A 6,990-nucleotide genomic window follows, 5' to 3' on the forward strand; every position below is an offset into this window, starting at 1 on the left:
ACTTCCCCATAAACACTCCCCTTTTCAACCCGCTCCCTCCCCCTAATAACTCTGAAGGAGAGGTCTCTTATTAGTTTTAGTAATCCCCAGTATATTGGGGGATTATACTCTCTCCCCCAATAAAGAAAAGATGACTTCCCAGGTTCCATCACAGGGAATCATCTTCCCTTGTCCTCAAGGGCCAACTTTACCTCCCCTCTTTCCCTCAGGGGTCACAACAAGCCTAGGTAACATCATCAATTTTTAATCAAATATAATAATTGTTCCACAACACCATTTGTGATTGTTTGCAAAACACATATCCATATGTCTTCCCCAGTTCACCACAACTTTACATCACACAACCCATAAACTGGTTGAAGGATAGGAAACAGACAGTGGGGTTAAATGGGCAGTATTCACAATGGAGAAGGGTAGTTAGTGGGGTTCCTCAGGTGTCTGTGCTAGGACCGCTGCTTTTTAATATATTTATAAATGATTTAGAGATGGGAGTAACTAGTGAGGTAATTAAATTTGCTGATGACACAAAGTTATTCAAAGTCGTTAACTCGCGACAGAATTGTGAAAAATTACAGAAGGACCTTACGAGACTGGGCGGCTAAATGGCAGATGACGTTTAATGTGAGCAAGTGCAAGGTGATGCATGTGGGAAAAAAGAACCCGAATTATAGCTACGTCATGCAAGGTTCCACGTTACGAATTACGGACCAAGAAAGGGAAACCTTCTGCTCAGTGTGCTGCTGCGGCTAGGAATGCGAATAGAATGTTGGGTATTATTAGGAAAGGTATGGATGTTATAATGCCGTTGTATCGCTTCATGGTGCGACCGCACCTTGAGTATTGTGTTCAATTCTGGTCACCGCATCTCAAGAAAGATATAGTAGAATTGGAAAAGGTGCAGCGAAGGGCGACTAAAATGATAGCGGGGATGGGACGACTTCCCTATGAAGAAAGACTAAGGAGGCTAGGGCTTTTCAGCTTGGAGAAGAGATGGCTGAGGGGAGACATGCTAGAGGTATATAAAATAATGAGTGGCGTGAAACAGGTGGATGTGAAGCGTCTGTTCACGCTTTCCAAAAATACTGGGACTAGGGGGCATGCAATGAAACTACAGTGCAGTAAATTTAAAACAAATCGGAGAAATTTTTCTTCATCCAACGTGTAATTAAACTCTGGAATTCATTGCCGGAGAACGTGGTGAAGGCGGTTAGCGTAGCAGAGTTTAAAAAGGGGTTGGACGGTTTCCTAAAGGACAAGTCCATAAACAGCTACTAAATGGACTTGGGAAAAATCCACAATTCCAGGAATAACATGTATAGAATGTTTGTACGTTTGGGAAGCTTGCCAGGTGCCCTTGGCCAGGATTGGCTGCTGTCGTGGACAGGATGCTGGGCTCGATGGACCCTTGGGTCTTTTCCCAGTGTGGCATTACTTATGTACTTATATACTTATATTCCCAACAGACATTTTGTGTTGCTCTTTTCTTCTCTCAACAAAAGCGTTTTACTATTTCCATCTTTACTATTTAAGCCTGCTTCTGTACTTTTAAGCTCATAACTTCTCTCTTTCTTTATTTGAGTCAGGACACTTTTCATCGAATACAGGTTGCAACCTGTTCACATTGCCATATTTATATTTTTTCCACTTTCCATGGAACATACTTTATCACCAACCTAGACATCACTCTTGATCAGTCATTTTGAACCTTTAATTTCAACACTTTATTGCAACTTAACATGATTTTTTGTTCTTTCCACACAAACCCCAAACAAAATCCTTTCTTGTTAAAATGCAACCTTACCATACATAGTAACATATAACATAGTAGATGACGGCAGAAAAAGACCTGCACGGTCCATCCAGTCTGCCCAACAAGATAACTCATATGTGCTACTTTTTGTGTATACCCTACTTTGATTTGTACCTGTGCTCTTCAGGGCACAGACCGTATAAGTCTGCCCAGCACTATCCCTGCCTCCCAATCACCGGCTCTGGCACAGACCGTATAAGTCTGCCCAGCACTATCCCTGCCTCCCACCACCGGCTCTGGCACAGACTGTATAAGTCTGCCCAGCACTATCCCTGCCTCCCAACCACCGGCTCTGGCACAGACCGTATAAGTCTGCCCAGCACTATCCCTGCCTCCCATCACCGTTTCTGGCACAGACTGTATAAGTCTGTCCAGCACTATCCCCACCTCTCAACCACCAGCCCCGCCTCCCACCACCGGTTCTGGCACAGACCGTATAAGTCTGCCCAGCACTATCCCTGCCTCCCAACCACTAGCCCCGCCTCCCAACCACCGGCTCTGGCACAGACCGTACAAGTCTGCCCACTTCAATGCAATAACATAGGAACAAAAATATGGCTGAGAATTATGTTATTGCATTGAAGTGGGCAGACTTTGAGTCAATTCGGTCATCAGTCCCTCAACTATCCCACTTGGGGTCTAGCTTGCGTACCTGTGTCCCCCAGTAGAGTACAGGTCACACTGTGAAACTTGTTTCCATTGTAAGAGTCTACAATCTCCACAAAGGGTTTGTGGATGCAGCATCCAATTTTCCAGTCTCTACACTGGGCAACGAGGTGGCCCTGTACCATAGGATCTCCTACATTACAGGTAGCGGGACATAAGGGTACCCAACCGCCACATGTACCACACGACCTTTTCCAAATATCGGTTAGCTTGGCTGAGTTTGGAGAGCTTCTTTCCACTGGCTCTCCCCAGGTCTATTCACGATTACCGCAGTTGTTCTTTGGACAATGGGCGGCCCACCAAGCAGTCAACAGCTTCCTCCGTGGTTTGGAGAGGACCTCCGTCTCTCTCCGAACTCGCCCGGTTCACTCTAGTGCTCTGGAGCAAGCAGTCTACCTCCATACTCCTTACTGCCCACTCTGCCACCAGTTCCATGGGGACATTCATGCCCACAACCCCAGTGACCAAACACAAGTAGTCCAGGAGGTTGCAGGGCTTAGGAAGGAATGTTGCTAGATCTTTGGGTACTCCCGTAGCACTCCTTGTTCCCACTGATAAGTCGCCGGTGCTTCCATCGGTGGTCTTTCTATGTTGCCTCACATGCTCTCAAGGATAGAAGCTGGGGCTTGCCACACATTGGCAGCTCCATCTTGCACAGCTACAATCTCCTGTTCCATGGCCCCCTTCCAGCCTCACCCTTGCCCCCAAGTCCATCCAAGCATGCCCTGTACACTGTTGATCTTGCTGGGGTCAGTAGGGCGCTGATGTACGACTCCCCATCCGCTCCACTTTCTCGGCTCTCAGATGTTGTTGTGACAGGGCTCAGCTCCCCAGGTCCCTGACTCACCCTCCGGCTCACCGTCTCCAGTAGTTCTGTTCTAGTCACATCCATCCTCTTGGGGCCTTCACCCAAGGAGTTTGCAACCAAAGACTCGGCTTTCCTCTGCTCCCGAGTCTGAGTCCAGATGTCTTTCCGGTTGCTGCTATGTCGCTCTGCCTCCCTGGTCTTTTCAGGGACCGAGGTTCTGCTGCGTGGGTTGGCGAGCTCTCTTCCCAATGGTAGAATCCCGTGCCACATCCCTTGCAACACAGGCACACTGGGACCAGCTCACTTTGATAGGCACACCCCAGGAAGATGACATGGCCTACGGTTGCCCCATCTTCCAGTGCCAGTTCAATGACTGCTTGCAACCGGTGAGCCATTTCTTTCATGTAAGTCCAGCTCTCTTCTGATAATAAATGCCAACTCCTCTCCACAGTCCATGTACTCCACTCCTCCTTTTATCTCCAGATGCACCACCCCGGGCCCTCGTACTTGACCTCCACCCTTCTGAGGTACATCTGATGTAATTCATGGTTTCCTACCAATGGGAGACTGCTCCCAGTATTCCATGTATTGATTAACAATTTGGCACCCTCTCATCTATCCCCTGGTTGCAAGCGTGGGAACAGTGGTCGTATTTGTCTCGCAGAGCCTTCCCTCCACTTCGCAGGTCCTCAAAGTTCAGATGCTATCCTGGCAGTTACTTTCACCAGTTCCGCACTTCTCTGGTACTGGGAAAATTTAGTAAAGTCACAGTTATCAATTAAGCAGTCTCTCCTATCTTAAACCCTATTGCCCCACGTTACGGGTGCCATTTTGTGTAACCGTGGTGTCACCACACAGTTCTAGGCACCAGCTAGCTCTTCAGGTCAGCACTCGAACCAAGGTTATAGCAAAGTTTTATTTCTTTTTGAGCTGGGCGCAGGCCGCAGCCAGGCTTGATCCCTGTAGTCCATAGGGTTGTAAGCCACACTTTTGCCACTTTTATTTCTTTATCAGTATGAGAGCAAACAAACGTCACACTCTAAAGAAATTCTCCACTCCAGGTTTTATGAAACAAAAGCAAAGCTTTACTGGAACGCTACAACGGGCAGATGTCCAAACTCCCTGTTTCTTTTGTAACAAACAGATCACTCCATATCAAACAGTTCAGAATACAGCGATACCTCGGTTTTCGTCGATAATCCATCGGGAAAACAATCGGCGAAACCAACGAAATCCGAGGCAATTATTTCCATATAAATAAAAAAAAAAAGCACAAAAACACTGGAAAGCAATGGAATTGTTTGACTAGACGCGCGGGGTGATGCTCGCACAACGAGAAACAACGCCACACTGAGCAGGAGAACGTGTTTTCGCAAAATTAGCAGCGAGGTCACGTAGGCACGCCAACGAAATCCGAGGCAACCAACAAAATCCGAGACAAATTTTTTGCGGGAAAAAAATCAACGAAAACTGAAACCGACGATAACCAAAGTCAACGAAAACCGAGGTATTACTGTACTTTTAGAGGATTTTGTCCAAGACTATCGGTAAAAATACTATTCAGTAAATTAGCCGTCTCTTCTAATCCTAGGCTATTTACATATTTACAGCACCACCAGTCCAATACCCATACTCTTGGGCAGAAGAATCCAAGGCTGTGCTTGCAGCGCTTTTGCAGCAAGCTGTTCCACTGGGCTTTATCCAGCTACCAGACCCACTCAAGCTCCCCTGGCTGTGTAACCCTTCTGCCCACCCAGAGCACTCCGCATACTCCACAGTTAATGCTTTAATTGACAAAAACCTTTTTTTTTTTTTAGTTACATTTGTACCCTGCGCTTTCCCACTCATGGCAGGCTCAATGCAGCTTACATGGGGCAATGGAGGGTTAAGTGACTTGCCCAGAGTCACAAGGAGCTGCCTGTGCCTGAAGTGGGAATCCAACTCAGTTCCCCAGGACCAAAGTCCACCACCCTAACCACTAGGCCACTCCTCCACTGTTCCTACTATTTGAGATTCTACGTGGAATGTTGCGATTCCACTAGCAACATTCCATGTAGAAGTCGGCCCTTGCAGATCACCAATGTGGCCGCGCAGTGCAGGACGTCGGACTCACAGAAACAGAAGCCTGTGCAGCCTTCTACATGGAATGTTGCTAGTGGAATAGCAACATTCCATGTAGAATCTCCAATAGTAGCAACATTCCATGTAGAATCTCCAATAGTATCTATTTTATTTTTGTTACATTTGTACTCTGCGCTTTCCCACTCATGGCAGGCTCAATGCGACTTACATGGGGCAATGGAGGGTTAAGTGACTTGCCCAGAGTCACAAGGAGCTACCTGTGCAGGAATCAAACTCAGTTCCTCAGGACCAAAGTCCACCACCCTAACCACTAGGCCACTCCTCCACTTAAATTCTGCCGTAGGTTATTGGGCATATCCAGGACACCCCCCTCTCCTGATGGGTCCTGGAAAGGGTGAAGGCAAGCAAAGATCATGTGCTCTGAACAACAACAGTTTTTTAAAGTCCTTTTTAACTCCACCCCTCTATGACATCTCCTTATCCATCTAAACCCACAAACATTTCCCTCAGCAACTTTCCCACAAACACTCCCCCTTCGGGCTGTGCTTCTCACTCTCCCTTTCCAACCCGCTCCCTCCCCCCCCCCCCCCAATAACTCTGAAGGAAGGGGTCTCTCATTAGTTTGAGTAATCCCCAATATATTGGGGGATTGCATATGTGTCCACAGAGACAGACAATGATGTTGCTGTTGCTGCGATTTGGTTCTGAAGTGCTCCGAATAAATTGGGAGACTGTGAAATACTACTACTACTATTTAGCATTTCTATAGCGCTACAAGGCGTACGCAGCGCTGCACAAACATAGAAGAAAGACAGTCCCTGCTCAAAGAGCTTACAATCTAATAGACAAAAAATAAATAAAGTAAGCAAATCAAATCAATTAATGTGAACGGGAAGGAAGAGAGGAGGGTAGGTGGAGGCGAGTGGTTACAAGTGGTTACGAGTCAAAAGCAATGTTAAAGAGGTGGGCTTTCAGTCTAGATTTAAAGGTGGCCAAGGATGGGGCAAGATGTAGGGGCTCAGGAAGTTTATTCCAGGCGTAGGGTGTAGCGAGACAGAAGGCGCCAAGTCTGGAGTTGGCAGTAGTGGAGAAGGGAACAGATAAGAAGGATTTATCCATGGAGCGGAGTGCACGGGAAGGGGTGTAGGGAAGGACGAGTGTGAAGAGATACTGGGGAGCAGCAGAGTGAGTACATTTATAGGTTAGTAGAAGAATTTGAACAGGATGCGAAAACGGATAGGGAGCCAGTGAAGGGTCTTGAGGAGAGGGGTAGTATGAGTAAAGCGACCCTGGCGGAAGACGAGAGGGGCAGCAGAGTTTTGAACCGACTGGAGGGGGGAGAGGTGACTAAGTGGGAGGCCAGCAAGAAGCAGATTGCAGTAGTCTAAACGAGAGGTGACAAGGGTGTGGATGAGGGTTTTGGTAGAGTGCTCGGAAAGAAAGGGGCGGATTTTACGGATGTTGTGAAGAAAGAAATGACAGGTCTTGGCAATCTGCTGGATATGAGCAGAGAAGGAGAGATAAGAGATGACCCCAAGATTTCGAGCTGAGGAGACAGGGAGAATGAGAGAGCCATCAACAGAAATAGAAAACGGGGGGAGCGGGGAGGTGGGTTTGGGGGGGA

This window comes from Microcaecilia unicolor, chromosome 3 (assembly GCF_901765095.1).
Source record: "Microcaecilia unicolor chromosome 3, aMicUni1.1, whole genome shotgun sequence".
NCBI classification, from domain to species: domain Eukaryota; kingdom Metazoa; phylum Chordata; class Amphibia; order Gymnophiona; family Siphonopidae; genus Microcaecilia; species Microcaecilia unicolor.